Source organism: Dermochelys coriacea, chromosome 1 (genome assembly GCF_009764565.3).
Source record: "Dermochelys coriacea isolate rDerCor1 chromosome 1, rDerCor1.pri.v4, whole genome shotgun sequence".
In the NCBI taxonomy this organism is placed as follows: domain Eukaryota; kingdom Metazoa; phylum Chordata; order Testudines; family Dermochelyidae; genus Dermochelys; species Dermochelys coriacea.
In genome coordinates, this window is record NC_050068.2 from 195,094,814 (window position 1) to 195,113,768 (window position 18,955).

The 18,955-nt window shown below is 40.8% G+C and overlaps 1 protein-coding gene and 1 long non-coding RNA gene across 5 annotated transcripts in view; one reads left to right on the forward strand and one right to left on the reverse strand.

The window, feature by feature from the left end:
* ALCAM (activated leukocyte cell adhesion molecule) overlaps nucleotides 1–18,955 on the reverse strand; it is a 173,766-nt gene that overhangs the window by 43,696 nt on the left and 111,115 nt on the right. The window lies entirely within an intron of this gene.
* LOC122459338 lies at nucleotides 2,504–7,197 on the forward strand. Its single transcript, XR_006279954.1, has 3 exons — nucleotides 2,504–2,517; nucleotides 4,037–4,040; nucleotides 7,051–7,197. It is a non-coding gene; the product is annotated as an uncharacterized LOC122459338 (long non-coding RNA).

The window sequence follows — 18,955 nt, forward strand, 5'->3', positions numbered from 1 at the left end:
AGGGGTATGAAAGTTCATCTACTCCAGTTATGCAAGAACTAACCTTTTGAAGCTTTGCCCTGAGGGAGTGACCTTTTGTCTGCTGATCACCTGTTATAAAAGAGGACAGATCTAACCCCCCCCCCCCAAAATGTATATAGAAGGAACTCTCAGATTCATGACTGTTCTTGTTCTGAGCAAAACGAGTTATGAAATTGTAGCCTCAGGAAAACCCCTGGGTGGGGTTTGATAAACTGTTCCCTGGCCATAGTCCTTGTTGGCATCAGGGAGTGTAGTTTTTATTTTTATTATTATTATTATTGTTTAATTAGCTTTTCCCATAAGACTTTTACTTAAGAATAAATGTGATCAGTTAGAAAGAGCACTGTGTAACTTAACTGTGACAATTTCACTATTTAATGTTTCGGAGGAGAATACTAAAGCAGGCCTGCTTAGGTGTATTCCCTTCCTGGGGAATTCACATTATAGGCAGGGAGCTGTGCAGCCGGAAAATATTTTGGTCAAGATGGAGGGAGTCGACAACTGGGGAGGAGGAAGCCTGATCGCAGTTACCCTGGCTGGACCTAGATTCATAGATATTAAGGTCAGAAGGGACCATTCTGATCATCTAGTCGGACCTCCTGCACAACGCAGGCCACAGAATCTCACTCACCCACTCCTATGAAAAACCTCACCTATGTCCTCAGAGGAGTAATACAGGTGCAGTTGCCCTGAAATGTGACATCCACCACACCTATGGATTTGGGGCTTCTGCCAGAGATCACAGCCATTGGAGTATGGTCCTGTGCCTGCACACAGGCCTGGGGGACCCCTTGCTGCCCTTCTCCAAGCCAGCATGGCTTCACAATACAGACTTCCCCCAACTTGCTGCTGAACCAGGAACCTTATTTAAGGAGCAAGAGAGAGTTGATCCGGGGCTGTACAAGAAGGTCATAATCCACCAGCTGCATTAATTTTTCAGTATATTCATCATGCCTCGCCAAAGTCAGATGATGCTCATGGTGTACTTGTCCCTTGACTTACCCTCTCCCAAAGTTCAGCTCTCTGGGCCAAAAAGTACTCTCCAGGGGTCTGGAATGGTACTTGGAATTGGCAGACACACCGTCTGCCATGTGTACATCTTGCTTAGGGATGCCCTCACCTCAGGAAGGTGGATAGTTAGATAAAATAAAATATATATATTCTCAACGGTCAAATACTGAAGTTCTTACCCAGTGTTTACTCAGGCAGACACTGACTGTTTTTATGAGGATTTTGCCTGAGTTTATTACTCCTACTGTTGCTAGTACTGAACATTTATATTTTGGTAACTCCTAAAAGCCAGAGTCAGATTGGACCCCGGTTGTGACAGGTGCATCTCACAGATGTGGTTGAGCTCTCCTTTAGGACACTCACCAGACTGCTCTGAGGGGACCCAAATGCTCAATATCCCAAATGCTTTAGCTTGCTGGGGCTGGGCAGAGTTTAGGCACTGTTCCTGGCTTTGGGCCTCTAGGTGCACACTCCAGGTTCACGCCTCATGTCTGACACCCCTCTTGGCAGCAGGGACATCCTCGATCCAATTGCCTCAGCCCTGAAACAAATGTCTCTCAAGGCTCCTCAGCAGCACTTGCACATTCACCAGAAACCCACCAGAAGTGTGTGCCTTCTGGTTTATAGTGAAAGCCAACACAGACACAGACAAACTTTGCACAGGATTTTAGATACAATATTCTCTTTACTTAGCACGCAGATATGCATACATCTAGATAAATTAACACACACAGTGATGTACGTTTTCCCTACCTCTGTTTCCTCACCATTCTGGAAAGTTCTTCACACATAGGCCAGAATACTCTGTGCAGCCCAATATCCCATCCTCTCCCCACTGTGCACCTGCAGTCTCATCCAGGACATGGAATCTCTGCTCTCTTCTTAACCTCTCTCTGTAAAACGATTGCTGAGGGATCCTCTCTTTTATAACTTCTAGCCCTCTTATCAGGTGATTCCCTTAACAGCCTCATCAGGTGATCAAAATCCCCTACTTGGTGACCAGTTACTGACTTACCAGCCCACCTGGGATGACTGGTTCTTCTGTGCAAGGCTGAGCCTATTGTCTAGGGGGTTCCATTTCAATGGTAGACCATTTATGTTAATTGTTATCCCTATGCTGCTCCCCTTTGGAATTTCTTTCCAAGATGGAGGTAAAAGGACAATGGAGAAAGCAAACCAGCCCATTCAAAATGGAGTCTGGAATCTGACAAAGTGCACCCCTCACTATCCAACAGAATTTAAAAGCTGTACATATATTCCCCACCTCATCACAGTGCTATACAAAAATACTGTATGTGAAAATCCCTTCTCCAAAATGCTTACAATGTAAACAACAAGACATAACAGATTGATTCTATTCTATCAGGCTGGGATTGAAAGCCTGGGGGGAGGAGGAGGGAAGTGTTTAAGATAAATATAATAGGCTGTTATATATTTTCGCATCCTAAGAGTTATAGCTTAACAATATTCCTTTTTAACCAAGCTGTTGCTAATCATCTGTTTCTGTTATATACCTCATACTCAAATACATTGTTTTTTATTTTAAAATATGACCAAACAGTCATCTTAGAGCATGTTGTAATCTGCTATACAGTTTGATTACATTAAAGTGATATTTTTTTAAATTAAGAGAGAGCATTTGATCCACTAGATGGTGCTAAAGAAATGTAAACTTAAAAGTTACAAAAAATATCAAACTCTGTTAATTTACAAACAAGATGACCAATATTTCATGCATTCAGAAATATTGTTGGAAATAATAATCAAAAGTAGAAAGGGGAGGGGACCCTAAATTCCCTTTATCCTGCTCTGAAGAATTGGTTTGGGGGTGGGTGGAAGGATAGTGTAGTTTTAATTTTATATTTATAATTCTAATCCTAGTTTCTGTTAAACAGCAAGAAAACTCCCCTTTAAGTTCTCTTCCTCATGAATAAAAAGGAACAAAAGAGCCTTGCTCTTATGTAAATAAGAAGCAAACTATATGGTATATAAACTAGTTCAAGCTCAAGTCAAACAGGCCTTTTAAATTATTAGACATGACAGCATTTTACACCAGATAGAAAAGATGGAGATTTGCCTGTTCTGCTAATGTATACTTAGTGCCATCATGGGAAAAAAATATCCCTGTGGGACTCTCATTGTTGTTCCTTTTTTGTTCACCCTGAGACAATTATATCAATTTCTTTAAGTTGCTATGGTAACAAGCATATACTATCAAACATTCAACAAGCAGCTTCGGGGTGTGACTGAAAATGGTTATGGAGACTATTTAGGTTTACAAAATTCAGAGTATGTAATCAATGAATGGTCTGCTAAAATGAAAGTTTGGACAATTTTGTCTGAAATCAGAAGCCACATACCAGTTTCCCTTGAGATGGCTAAAATAAGATAGTTTGAAGACTAAGGCAATCTCTTGTACAGCAAATTCAGACTAAACACAAATTATCCAGTTTTGTAGACAATTGTGCATAACAAAAATACATTTGTGTTTAAACACAGAGAAACTGCAATTACACAAAATATAAGAGAACCTCCTGCAAAATTCTCAAACGCCCCCCACACCTCTCCAAAAAAAATTGCAGCAAGGAATCCAGGATGCATAAAAGAAGTCTACACTGCAAACCAGCAAAATCACTACAAACACTCATAACAGGAATTAAAGAATTCCCTGCAAAACTATTTTAGAAAACTACATATGAAAAAAAGACATATTTTGAAGTTTCTCTTCTGTGTTATTGGCTATATTTGTAAGATGCACGGGGGACCAAAAAAACCCCAAACCCTAATAAATATAATCAAATGACACTTTGCAGTATAAAAATCACCCTTACCATTTCTCCAGGGAACTTTCCAGTTTACTTAAGGAGGAAAAAAAAAATCTATCCAAATATGTAGCAAATTGCTCTACAGCCTGGTATGGTGTGGTATGAGGCGTGGCCAAGGCCCTGCCACCGCTTCACCTTCGGGGGGTGGAGGGAGGAGAAGCAAGAGCAAGCAGAAGTAGGATTGTAAGGAGCCTTTTTACAGCCACATAAGGTACTTCTTAAACACCCCTCTGCAGTCATGCAAGGGCTCTACAAGATAACTGGAACGTGTTCTTTAAGTGAGGACTTATATAGTGGAACATTTGGTGACAATGTATACCTTCAAGTCAGCGGCACTGCGATGGGTACCCGCATGGCCCCACAGTATGCCAACGTTTTTATGGCTGACTTAGAACAACGCTTCCTCAGCTCTCGTCCCCTAATGCCCCTACTCTACTTGCGCTACATTGATGACATCTTCATCATCTGGACCCATGGAAAAGAAGCTCTTGAGGAATTCCACCATGATTTCAACAATTTCCATCCCACCATCAACCTCAGCCTGGACCAGTCCACACAAGAGATCCACTTCCTGGACACTACGGTGCTAATAAGCGATGGTCACATAAACACCACCCTATATCGGAAACCTACTGACCGCTATTCCTACCTACATGCCTCTAGCTTTCATCCAGATCATAACACTCGATCCATTGTCTACAGCCAAGCGCTACGATATAACCGCATTTGCTCCAACCCCTCAGACAGAGACAAACACCTACAAGATCTCTATCATGCATTCCTACAACTACAATACCCACTTGCTGAAGTGAAGAAACAGATTGACAGAGCCAGAAGAGTACCCAGAAGTCACCTACTACAGGACAGGCCCAACAAAGAAAACAACAGAACGCCACTAGCCATCACCTTCAGCCCCCAACTAAAACCTCTCCAACGCATCATCAAGGATCTACAACCTATCCTGAAGGACGAGCCATCACTCTCACAGATCTTGGGAGACAGACCAGTCCTTGCTTACAGACAGCCCCCCAATCTGAAGCAAATACTCACCAGCAACCACACACCACACAACAGAACCACTAACCCAGGAACCTATCCTTGCAACAAAGCCCGTTGCCAACTCTGTCCACATATGTATTCAGGGGATACCATCAAAGGGCCTAATCACATCAGCCACACTATCAGAGGCTCGTTCACCTGCGCATCTACCAATGTGATATATGCCATCATGTGCCAGCAATGCCCCTCTGCCATGTACATTGGCCAAACTGGACAGTCTCTACGTAAAAGAATGAATGGACACAAATCAGACGTCAAGAATTATAACATTCAAAAACCAGTTGGAGAACACTTCAATCTCTCTGGTCACTTGATCACAGACCTAAGAGTGGCTATCCTTCAACAAAAAAGCTTCAAAAACAGACTCCAATGAGAGACTGCTGAATTGGAATTAATTTGCAACCTGGATACAATTAACTTAGGCTTGAATAGAGACTGGGAATGGATGAGTCATTACACAAAGTAAAACTATTTCCCCATGGTATTTCTCCCTCCCACCCCACCCCCCACTGTTCCTCTGATATTCTTGTTAACTGCTGGAATTAGCCTACCTTGCTTGTCACCATGAAAGGTTTTCCTCCTTTCCCCCCCCCGCTGCTGGTGATGGCTTATCTTAAGTGATCACTCTCCTTACAGTGTGTATGATAAACCCATTGTTTCATGTTCTCTGTGTGCGTATATCAATCTCCCCTCTGTTTTTTCCACCAAATGCATCCGATGAAGTGAGCTGTAGCTCACGAAAGCTTATGCTCTAATAAATTTGTTAGTCTCTAAGGTGCCACAAGTACTCCTTTTCTTTTTGCGAATACAGACTAACACGGCTGCTACTCTGAAACCTGTCATAGTGGAACTAACATTTAAAAATAATGCAACTGGCATATTCTGATCAGATTTGTTGGTGCAAGTTGGGAGTATCTCCACTGAACTCATGGAGTTATACCTGTACTGTATAACTAAGATCTAAATCTAGCTTAAAGTGCTTACTTAGCCTACTTTGACTAAATCATTACAAGTAGATTTAAACAAACCTAGTGTCTCCTAGGTCAGTTTTTTTCCTCTATGATATCGCAGTGAAGTCACCATGCTTTGGCTGGGACAATACAGTCAGGTTAGTTTGTGTCAGGCTAGTCAGCCTTTCTACACTGGCCTGGATAAGGGAGAAAAGGAGTAGCCTCAGGAGGTATTGTCAGAGGGGTGTCTCAAAGCACAATCTCTTCCCTTCTTCCTGCTTCATAAATAAAGGTGGCAATCAGCTGCCAATTTAACAAGTTATGACACCTTCTGTATCAGCTCGGCTGCACCTGCTAGCATGTGGGAATAGCAGAGCATCTATTCCTTGTCTCTCACCAACTACCAGCTCTAGTGAAAGGCAAGTGGCAACGTGGCACCCATTTATTTCTCTGTGACAGGGGCTGGGAGATTATTACTCTTCTAGTTTCTTGTGTGGACACTAGCACTTGCAAATCTGTCATAAATATAAAGGGAAGGATAAACACCTTTAAAATCCCTCCTGGCCAGAGGAAAAATCCTTTCACCTGTAAAGGGTTAAGAAGTTAGGATAACTTTGCTGGCACCTGACCAAAATGACCAATGAGGAGACAAGATACTTTCAAAGCTGGAGGGGTCGGGGAGAAACAAGGGTTCTCTCTGTCTGTGAGATGCTTTTGCCGGGAACAGAACAGGAATGGAGTCTTAGAACTTAGTAAGTAATCTAGCTAGATATGCGTTAGATTCTGTTTTCTTTAAATGGCTGAGAAAATAAGCTGTGCTGAATGGAATGTAGATTGCTGTTTTTGTGTCTTTTTGTAACTTAAGGTTTTGCCTAGAGGGATTCTCTATGTTTTGAATCCGATTACCTTGTAAGGTATTTACCATCTTGATTTTACAGAGGTGATTCTTTTACCTTTTCTTCTATTAAAATTCTTCTTTTAAGAATCTGATTGCTTTTTCATTGTTCTTAAGATTCAAGGGTTTGGGTCTGTGTTCACCTATGCAAATTGGTAAACATTTTTTATCAAACCTTCCCCAGGAAAGGGGGTGTAGGGTTTGGGAGGATTTTGGGGGGGAAAGACGTTTCCAACGGCTCTTCCCCCGTTATATATCTGTTAGACGTTTGGTGGTGGCAGCGATAAAGTCCAAGGGTAAAAGGTAAAATAGTGTGTACTTGGGGAAGATTTAACCTGAGCTGGTAAAAAGAAGCATAGGAGGTTTTCATGCAGGTCCCCACATCTGTAGCCTAAAGTTCAGAGTGGGGAAGGAACCTTGACAATAGCCCTAGTCAAAATCTAGACTACAGCAATTATGATTTCACAAGTTCAGCAGCGACTTCACTGCAGGTCATGTTGCGGGCACAGTCAGAATGTTAGACTTCAAAAACATATATTTGATACACATTAAAGAAAACTATGGAAAATTATGACAACAGAAATTATGGAAAGCGTGTGAATTGTGGCCATCATTTCCCCCCCTCAGTTTGAAGTCTTGAGTATTTTTGCATCAAAATCCTATTTTTTAGTATCTAAGAGAAACAACTTTTGTGAGGTTTCAGAGTAGCAGCCGTGTTAGTCTGTATCCGCAAAAAGAAAAGGAGTACTTGTGGCACCTTAGAGACTAACAAATTTGAGCATAAGCTTTCATGAGCTACAGCTCACTTTATCGGATGCATGCAGTGGAAAATACAGTGGAGAGATTTATATACACAGAGAACATGAAACAATGGGCGTTACCATACACACTGTAACGAAGATGGGGGACCTTTTGTAGTGATAATCAAGGTGAGCCATTTCTAGCAGTTGACAAGAACATGTGCGGAACAGTTGGGGAGCAGGAAATAAACATGGGGAAATAGTTTTACTTTGTGTAATGACACATCCACTCCCAGTCTTTATTCAAGACTAAGTTAATTGTATCCAATTTGCAAATTAATTCCAATTCAGCAGTCTCTCATTGGAGTCTGTTTTTGAAGTTTGTTTTTTGTTGTTGTTGAAGAATTGCCACTTTTAGGTCTGTAATCAGACATCAAGAATTTTAACATTCAAAAACCAGTCGGAGAACACTTCAATCTTTTTGGTCACTCGATTACAGACCTAAAAGTGGCAATTCAACAAAAAACAGACTCCAAGAGAGACTGCTGAATTGGAATTAATTTGCAAACTGGATACAATTAACTGAGGCTTGAATAGAGACTGGGAGTAGATGGGTCATTACACAAAGTAAAACTATTTCCCCATGTTTATTCCCTCCCGCTGTTCCTCAGGCGTTCTTGTCAACTGCTGGAAATGGCCCATCTTGATTATCACTACAAAAGGTCCCCCCCTCCCTGCTCTCCTGCTGGTAATAGCTCACCTTACCTGATAGCTCTCATTACAGTGTGTATGGTAATGCCCATTGTTTCACGTTCTCTGTGTATATAAATCTCCCCACTGTATTTTCCACTGAATGCATCCGATGAAGTGAGCTTTAGCTCATGAAAGCTTACGCTCAAATAAATTTGTTAGTCTGAGGTGCCACAAGTCCTCAATTTTTGTGAGAAAATTTTAACAGAAATATATCATTTGCATGCATTTTAAAGTGTAACGCGTTCGAAATCACGAATACAGTCATAGATTCATAGATACTAAGGTCAGAAGGGACCATTCTGATCATCTAGTCCGACCTCCTGCACAGCGCAGGCCACAGAATCTCACCCACCCACTCCTATGAAAAACCTCACCCATGTCTGAGCTATTGAAGTCCTCAAATCATGGTTCAAAACTTCAAGGAGCAGAGAAGCCTCCCTCCAGTCAACCATGCCCCATGCTACAGAGGAAGGCAAAAAAGCCTCCAGGGCCTCTCCAACCTGCCCTGGAGGAAAATTCCTTCCCGACCCCAAATATGGCAATCAGCTAAACCCTGAGCACATGGGCAAGATTCACCAGCCAGATACCCAGGAAAGAATTTTCTATAGTAAATCAGATCCCATCCATCTAATATCCCATCTCAGGGGATTTGGCCTATTTACCCTGAATATTTAAAGATCAATTACTTACCAAAATCCCATTATCCCATCATACCATCTCCTCCATAAACTTATCGAGTAGAATCTTAAAACCAGATAGATCTTTTGCCCCCACTGCTTCCCTTGGAAGGTTATTCCAAAACTTCACTCCTCTGATGGTTAAAAACCTTCGTCTGATTTCAAGTCTAAACTTCCTGGTGGCCAGTTTATACCCATTTGTTCTTGTGTCCACAATAACACAGTCAAGTTATTTTGCCTAAAATAGCAACTGCGCAGTGCTCAGGAACACACTCATCAGCATTGCAGGCTCACTACCTCACTTCACAATATTGCTTTAATTGTATGAAGTTAGGGTGATCACATGTCCGGTTTTCGACCGGAATACCTGGTCAAAAAAGGACCCTGGCGGCTCCGGTCGGTGGTGCTGCGGATCTAAGGCAGGCACCACGCTGCACCCACGAAACACAGGTCTGGATCCTAGGCAAGGGGCATGGGACTCCGCATGCTGCCCTCATCCTGAGTACCGGCTCCACACTCCCATTGGCTGGGAGCTGGGGGGAGATGCCTGTTGGCAAGAACAGCACACAGAGCCTCCTGCTCCCCCAGACCTGCTAGCTGCTTCTGGGGTGCACGCAGTGTGGTTCCAGGTCAGGCAGGCTACAGCTCACAGTCTGCACCCCCCGGCCCAAGCCTGAGCCCCCGCCAAACCTGGATGCCCCTCCGGCACACCAAACCCCGCATTCCCTGCCCCACCCCAGAGCCAGCACCCGCAGCCCAGAGCCCTCACCGTCTTCCACAACCCGCAGCCCCCTCCTGCACTCCGAATCCCTCGGCCTCACCTCCAGCCTGGAGCCCCCTCCTGTCCCCTAAACCCCTCATCCCCACCCCCTCCCACACCTCAAGCCTCTGCCCAGTGAAAGTGATGAGGGTGGGAGTAAGCTACTAAGGGAGGGGAAATTTAGTGAGCAGGGCTTGGGGAAGGGGTGGGGCTAGGGAGTTTGGTTTTGTGCAATTAGAAAGTTGGCAGTCCTAACTGAAGCAATGGAAACTTTTGGCAGTGACAGCCTGCCTTAACAATACAAAGTTTACAGATACTATGCTACCACTCAGATTTGCTGTCACAGAGATTTTTTTTTTTTTAAAATACCATGGTACTAAATTAACAAGAAAACCCCATGTTGTGAACCTGAAATAAAGAGAGCACAAGTAACTGGAGGTAGTAGTTATCAGTGGTTCACAGTCAAGCTGGAAGGGCATAATGAGTGGGGGCCCGCAGGGATCAATTCTGAGTTTGGTTCTATTCAATATCTTCATCAGTGATTTAGATAATGGCATAGAGAATACACTTACAGAGTCTGCAGACAATACCAAGTTGGGAGGGGTTGCAAGTGCTTTGGAGGATAGGATTAAAATTCAAAATGATCTGGACAAACTGGAGAAATAGTCTGAAGTAAATAGAATGAAATTCGATAATGACAAATGCAAAGTACTCCACTTAACAAGGAACAATCAGTTTCACACACAGAAAATGGGAAATGACTGCTTAGGAAGGATACTACAGAAAGGGATCTGGGAGTCATAGTGAATCACAAGCTAAATATGAGTGAACAGTTCCAAAAAAAGCAAACATCATTCTGGAATGTATTAGCAGGAGTGTTGTAAGCAAGACACAAGAAGTAATTCTTCTGCTGTACTCCACTCCACTGGAGTACTGTGTCTAGTTCTGGGTGCCACATTTCAGGAAAGATGTGGACAAATTGAAGAAAGTCTGGAGAAGAACAACAAAAATGATTAAAGGTCTAGAAAACATGACCTATGAGGGAATATTGAAAAAATTGGGTTTGTTTAGTCTGGAAAAGAGAAGACAGAGGGGACATAACGGTTTTGAAGTACATAAAAGATAATTACAAGGAGGAGGGAGGAAAATTGTTCTCCTTAACCTCTGAGGACAAGACATGAAGCAATGGGCTTAAATTGAGCAATGGCAGTTTAGTTTGGGCATTAGGAAAAACTTCCTGTCAGGGTGGTTAAACACTGGAATAAATTGCCTGGGGAGGTTGTGGAATCTCCATCACTGGATATTTTTAAGAGCAGGTTAGACAAACACCCGTCGGGGATGGTCTAGATAATACTTAGTCTTGCCATGAGTGCAGGGGACTGAACTAAATGACCTCTTAAGGTCCCTTCCAGACCTACGATTCTATGTATATACACGTCCTCCTACGCCTTCATTTGGTGGTCAGTCTAGAAAATGTGAGTGTTTTAATGATAACAGCTACCTCTTGCTAAGATTGTGAACTCACTTTTTTGTATTAATAGTGTATTTTTAGGGCAAAGCAGCACGAGTGACAGCTGAGTCGGGATTTCCTGATATAATACAAAAAGCGTTGGCACAAATGTAAAAGCTTTCAGCCTATAATACAGAGGGCACTAAATTTAAGGGACTGGGGTCTTTTGGGGGTCACATATTAGGGATTGAGATGTCTGAGGATGATGGGCTTTCTGGTAGTGTTACTACTGAAATGTGCTTATTTAACTGCAAACTATATTCTGAAGCTACTTGAAGGGAAAAAAAAAATCAGTCAGAGAGAGGTGGATTCTCATCTGCAAAATTTCTCTATTATGACTTAATTACTTGACTTTCAATAAGGATGAAACAGTACAATGTGTGTCAGAGGTCCTCACACATTTATCTAGCTCCCAATCTAAAGCTAATTGAAATCAATGGAAAGACTCCCATGTACTTCAGAGGTCTTTAAATCAGGCCCCGGTAGATCACCCTCATTTCCAAACCACACGCTTTGGGGACCCAAGTGTCAGCTTATGCTCCTTTATGCTCCTGGGTCTGCAGGCAGAGGAGATGTGCATCCCCGGACTCCTTACCTTACCGCCCACCAGGTCAATCAGCAAGTCTGCCATAGCTACCCATCCCACCCTGCCAAAAGCAAGCATCTCCTCATTTGAGCCACAACAAGCCACTTTCCAAGCTTTTGGCTCTCAGATACTGTCTATCGTCTTCAGTGTTTGCTTTCCATAGGGTTGTTCCATTCTCTGCTTGCATTGATCTTAACCAATTCAAACAGTCAATCATCAGGCAGATCAAGAGCAATCTGATATTTTCTGATGGTTTGATGTTAATCTTCTGGTATGATACAGAAAACCCTAGACAGTTTTAAGTGTCCAAGGAACAGGCTACCATCTGCATAAAAAAAAGGGGGAGCTCGCAATCAAAATCCATTGACAATTCTATTTTCAATACAGTGGGCATACTTAACTCCTCCTATAAAGAGTATTTACCTGGTTAAAAAAAAAATCAGTTAGGAAGTGACAAAAATAAGGATGAACACACATCCTTAACTATTATCCTTTCTGTACATGCATTACAATAGAAGGCCAAATTCTGCTCTTAAGGTATTTCTAAACAGAAAAGAAAAACCAGTGGCTGGCCTGTGCCAGCTGAATCAGGCTTGCAGGGCTGTTTCATTGTTGTGTAGTCTTCTAAACTTGGGCTGGAACCGGAGCCTGGGGACCCTACAAGCATGCAGGGTCCTAGAGCCTGAGCTTCTTCTTGAGCCCAGAAGTTTATACAGCAATAGAACAGCTCTGAAACCTGAGCCCCTTAAGGCCAAGTCAGCAGGCAAGGGCCAGCTGCGGGTTTTTCTTTGCTGTGTAGACATACCCTTTGTTACTCTGCATTTAAACAAAATGCAAAATTTAGGCCACAGATTGTACTTAAAGGATCACAAGCTATTCCTCACTGCAAAATGCTGACATATGTTTAATGGACTGTATAGACCTTTAAGCATTTACAACAAAAAACAAACCTTAATATGGCCTAATTCTGTATCACCCTGATAATCTAGTATTCCGTGTTCATGTTCATTTACACTCAGATTCTTTGTTTTAATCAAAAGCATTTTTTAAAAAGACTATTTTTAATATTTATGAAGAAGACTGGATTCTATTCATATTTTGCATTCTATTTCACAGAGTTAAAATAATTTGCATATCTTCCTTATCTACTTAATATTAACTGACCTTCCAATACAGTACTGGTTTTGGGTTTTTTTGTTTTTTTAAAGTTAGACATCAAAATAGAAAAAAAATGTGGGAATATTTTAAAACTTGAAAGGTTAAACACCTACATCCATGCTTAGGCATATGAAAGTGCCATAAAACAACTTTCTGGACAAGTGATTTGATAGAGACAGAGATAGGCAATAGAGAGGGTATATCAAATTTATATCTATACCTTGTTTAAAGAAAGAAAACAGTAAATCTATAATTTGGTGATTAACTAGGGACTGATTGTTAAACGATATCTGGGTCATTGTGAATCTATTCAATCATGCACATTTTTTCCTGTTCAACTTGACAAACCAAAAAGAAATGAACTTTGAAGTTGAGGCTGACATGCTGTACTCATCTTATCCTGCTGTGCCAACACAGGTGAATATATAGCATCATGCGCTGATCACAGACATCTGTAAGGTGGTATAATAAGGCTATTTAAGGAGTGTCAACTCAACTTTTTTTTTGTTCTTTGTCAGTTTGTCTGAAGCCAAACATTCCTTCAATTGCTTTTTTAAAAATGGTAATTTCCCTTGTGGCAATTTTTAAGAGTAATCTTAAAAGGAATAAGAAAATACTCTTCATACGTTTTTAAGAACTGATACAATGGACAATGATGATTCCTTTGGAATCTTTACTGATAATATAATAACCTCTTTAAAAGGGCCAAAAGAACTGGTTCCATGTAGACAAAAAGGTCTTTACATGTGGATTCCTTTGCAAGACCCAAACTCAAAATATAGGCTTGACCCTGCAAGGTACTACAGCAAATCCCTCAAGCAACTGCTTAACTTTTAAGCATGTAGGTAGTCTATGTACTTGAAATTAAGTAGGTCTGTAAGTACTTAGCTTGAGTAGGAACATAGTACTCAGCACCTTCCAGGATCAAGCCCCAAGTGACTGTACTTTTTTCTAAACATTCAATAAGAATATGTAATGCAAAAAAGTTAGTTGAAAACAACAAGGCCAAAGAGAATGTGTTAAAACTCAGTAAGGGAAGAAGACAAAGCTGTTATCTCACAAAGCAATAAGCACGAACAAATCATCAGACTTTCTTCTAAATGGAAAAAATGAACCAAACACATTAACAGCTCTGTGAGTATGGAAACAAGTAGAATGGTATTATTATGAAAAAGGAAGTGCTAACCAATACATTGCCATAAAGATACTACACATGGCAGGTCCTGACCCTACAATGAAGCTGGCATCCTTTGCTATGCACCACAGAGTTAATCATACAATGAGGATGTTGTATTGGGAAATAAAAAAACAGCCCAGCATAACTTGTGTAGAAAAATGATGGGGGTAGGGGACATGTAAAAAACAAAGGAAATTTACTCTCCAGGACTCTCAACTACTGCTGCCTTGCAAAAGATTGGCAACAACACATGGAAATTCCATCGTTACTATTATCTATTTACCACCACTGGAATCCCCTGTCCCAAACAGCTTAGAAAATCCCCTCTTCTGTGAAATTTAGGAGTTGTGCAGCTCCTCCCATCTTCCAACTATACAATATGGGCAGCAGTTTCCCCTAATCCCTTTGGATCTTGGACGGAGCCAAAAGCTCTTGTGGCACTCTTCATTCAGCTCCTGTGCACTTTACACAAGGTGTACCTCAGGCCCAGCCTAATTCCTTTATAAATTATGAAGAAGGGCAGGACTGAGTCAAGGCCTCCACAACTAGTGCACATGTCCACTAGGAATTTAATTCTGTAGCTAAGCTATCCATGCACACACATGCAGCACAGCCTTCCCTAGCTGTACACTTTGGCCTAGATCCTCAAATAACTTTGCTCACCTACCTATATCCAACGGGGAGTTCAATGTGAGTACTTTTGGGTAAAGACACTCCTGTGCATAAATGTCTTCAGAATTGGGACCTTTATGAGTTTAGGGAGAGAATTCATACAAAACCTATAGCACATAGGCAACACAATTTCAATGTCTCATAACCTGATAAAATCAAAATTATGTTTTTTATGAGAGAACTCAAATTAAACTTCTCAGTGAGGGCTACCTCTAATTTCAAAATTTTCAAATTTCAAAATTCTACTACTAGCCAGTTCAGCATCAAAGTCGTTAAAAATTAGTTGTAAGAAAGCTTTCATAACTGCATCTCTCACGCCCCCACACTCACAGTTTGTTCTTAAAACAGGTGAACCATTTTTGTGTGAGCCTTTTAGAAAAATTCCCTGTCCTGGAAAATTTCTGCACAAAAGATGAAAGTTTTTGAAAGTTAAGAGGCACTGAAAACAGGAGGCTTAGAATGGAAACCATTATTCAAAATTAATTGCCATGGATTCTTCAGCTATAATTCCATATACATGAAAAAATATATTTCTTCCATGTTAATATAGTCTTCAAATTTAGATTAACTGCTAAGTAACTCTGAGAACATATGAACAGCAAAATAGTCTTTTGGACTAAGCTCAGTTTGAACTTTTCTAAAACAGTGAAGTTATTTCCAGACAATTATGTTTAAAGACTCATTTCAACAGTTTTAATTGTGTGAAGTCCAAAAATGGTTATGTCCCTTGAAATTTTTGATAGAGTGCCAAAGAAGTGGAGTTTTCTTTTTTAAAATTTTGCATAGTATTACCCCTGAAGAATTCACATTTCCTCCATCAACTGAATGTAATAGTTCATTTGGAGTGCAGCAAATTCTGTGCTTTGAATCAAATCAAACTTTCAAGTTACAAAGAAGCTGCTTTGTGTGTTAGCTTCTGCACACTAAATGAGTAGCAAATACTGTCTTAACTCAGGAGTAAATTTTCCAGATACAATGTGCTAATGCAAAAAGAAGAATTAATGCCAACATAGGGTGGGGAGAGGGAGAGTTTCTATCCCTTTTTCATAGGGTACATCAACACAGCAGCGGGGAGCAAGCCTCCCAGCCTAGGTAGACAGACTCACATTAGCTGGGCTCAAGCTAGCATGCTAAAAATAGCAATGTGGACACTGCGGTTTGGGTGGCAGCTCAGGTGCTCAAGCCCACCTGGACCCCTTCGTTTGAGCTCAGGTGGCTAGCCCATATCTCTGCCACAGCCACCACATCCACACTGCTAATTTTTGTGTGTTAGCTCAAGCCCTGCTAGTGTGAGTCATCTACCCAGCCTGGGAAGCTCACTCCCAGCTGCAGTGCAGATATACCCGGAAGGCCCAACTAAAAAAAGATAAAGGAAAATGCCAAGATTGATAGTCCTGAAAACAGATCAGCAACAATTTGTTTGTAGTCATGAGTGCATATCGGTCATTTAATCCACTCCATGTTGACCAGGAATGACAGTGAAACCTACAAAAGCACAGGTGCTGGAACTAGGGGTGCCGGGAGTGTTGCCGCATCCCCTGACTTGAAGTGGTTTCCATTAAATACAAGGTTTCCAGTTTGCTTCAGTGGCTCCCAGCATCCCCACTATACAAGTTGTTCCAGCGCCCCTGTTCAAAAGAGAAAACAGAAGGCAGTCATTGTTGCTATGTCTACACTACGAACTAGGGGCGATTCCCAGCTCATATACACATACTTGCGCAAGCTGGATGACAGCTAGCACAAGTGATGCCACAGACACTTCTGTGCTATTGCAAGTATGTGTATGTGGGCAGGGAATCACAACAGTCACTTGTAGTGTGGTGGTAATTTGTGAAAGACACGAACTTGTGTGTCACATGGGCAGTAAGGTAACAACTTTCAAAGAAAAAACCAAAGGCCACAAGAAGTAAAAATGTTATTCTTAATGGGTTTTTCCCAAAGAACATTGACATCAACGGATAGACTCACCTATGGATTTCAATGAACTTTGGATCAGATCCTATAAAATAGGAAACCTAGTTTATACCCAAACTCTAAAAACCAAACCTCCTGTTCTAGGTTTAGTGGGGACTGGTTACCCAGCTTCAAATTTCTGTATTGCAGCTTTTGTTTTGGAGAGTTAGCTTTCCTCCTCATCAATGGAATATTTACATCTGAGGGGACAGAAGAAAGTTTTGCATTGGAATCTTGATGGCGCTCCTTTAAGAAAAATTTTAATTAAGTTTGCATTTTATACAAAGTCTCCTGGCACTATCATACAATCACACAAAATCTCAAACACATTGCTAGTACAATCTTGTTGCTGTTTGAGCATGTAGATTAGTCTTCATGGAATGAAGGTGAAATTTTAAATTTGAAAGCTCTTCAGGATAGGAACCTTCTTATCTTATGTGTTTTGCAAAGCCCCATATATTTATAGCATTATAGGTAGCAAAGTTTAGTGTAATTCCAAATTATCTGAACTAGTTTACTAAATCAAGGTCTTGAATTTCTGGAAGTCCTGCAAAAACAATGTTCCAGAAGAACTGGGTGGAACTATTTGAAGTGATAGCATTGGAAATTCATGGTCAGTATCATAAAAAGTAATGCATATCTTATAAGAGGTGTGAAATGGAAAAGTTCTCTTTCCCACAATTGACTTTTGAAGATCATTATCAGTAAACGTTTTCCGCTCATCCATTTCTTACTTATCTACTATGTTTCAGAGGAAAGACCAAATTTTTGTTTATGGTATACTTTGAGTAATTTTTCAGAAGCTTTTTCCAAAGAGTGTGTCTATTACTGTTGAAACTATCACAAATATCAAAGATAATAAAGCTCTGTTGGGTCTACTACTCTATCTGCCAAAGGACATATCCTTTGTCAGATTGTTGATGGAAGTAACTGTGCTTTACTTAAAAAAAAATAAACTGTACAGATATTGTATGATTTTACAAGTGTTCCATTTGTAAAATAAGTGAATTTAAATGATCAAATAAAAGTCTGATACAAGCAATAATGGAAGTCTCCTGCCAGGTGGGAAGCAATGGGGAAATGGTGGACGAAGAAAGAGAGACTACTGAGACAATACTGCAATAGAGTTTCAGCTTCAAAATATATCTAATCAGGCAGAATGAAAATTCGCTTTGAAGTCTAGTATGAAGAATTCTGAGGACTGACCTTTTAGAGTTATGCTTCTGACCACAGTAACATCACTCTTTTGCTTTTACAGGGAAGCTGTAAAATCTATTTTTTCCATACACTAACGAACTGTTCCAATTACATTTTCATCTCCTTTCTGCCTCCACCCCACCTTGATGCACTCAGGCATCAGAGTGTGGTTGCTATTTCTGCTTTCTCCTCTTGGCTAAAATGACTCCACAGTTCACCTCCCAGAATATATTTTATTTTTAAGTGACTCAAAATCACTCCCATTTTATTTTTTAAATGACTCAAACTATGAGTAACCAATATTTTAATGTTTTCAAAGGATTGAATATTTTTAAGTTAAATAAAACTTTGTATCTCAGAAATAGTAACTGAAAATCCCTGTAGATTCTTCACTAGATTAGTTTTTGAAAAAATATTCTGTATTACAATAAATAAGAAAAACAATCCTGTATTTGCTTTTTCATAAATTTGATACTGAGATGATTGATCAATACATCCACATGATAGCATTTATGCATAAATGCTATATAAATAGCATATATTTTTCATATTGGACTTGTGAAATTTTATTTTGAAGCCATATGGCTAATTACCCTGTCATCATAGATTTGAAGTCAATATAGAGTTGGCCAGTTTCCAAGAAAATCTAATCTCTTGAAAGAGGTGGAGACCAGACTTCTTGCCAGTTTTTCCACTTTCTGCACATGTACAGAGAAAAGCTTCAGAGATGTGGATGAACCATGATCTTGCTAATGTAGGGATGAGAGGACAGATGGCAGGAGTAGGTGGGGTTTGCTCAGTGCCAGCTGGACTGCTCTTCAGATCAGGCCATTGAATGCAGCTGGGAGAGAGATGTCAGTTTTCCCCAAAGTGAACATCCCTGTTTTTCTCGGGTGACGGAAGGCTGCAGGTTTCTTTTCTCCCAACTCTTGAGTTTTTGTCTTTACTTCACTCTTTGTTGCACTCAACTGTCAAGTCTTCAGAGCTGGTGTCCTGATTTTTGCTGCCCTG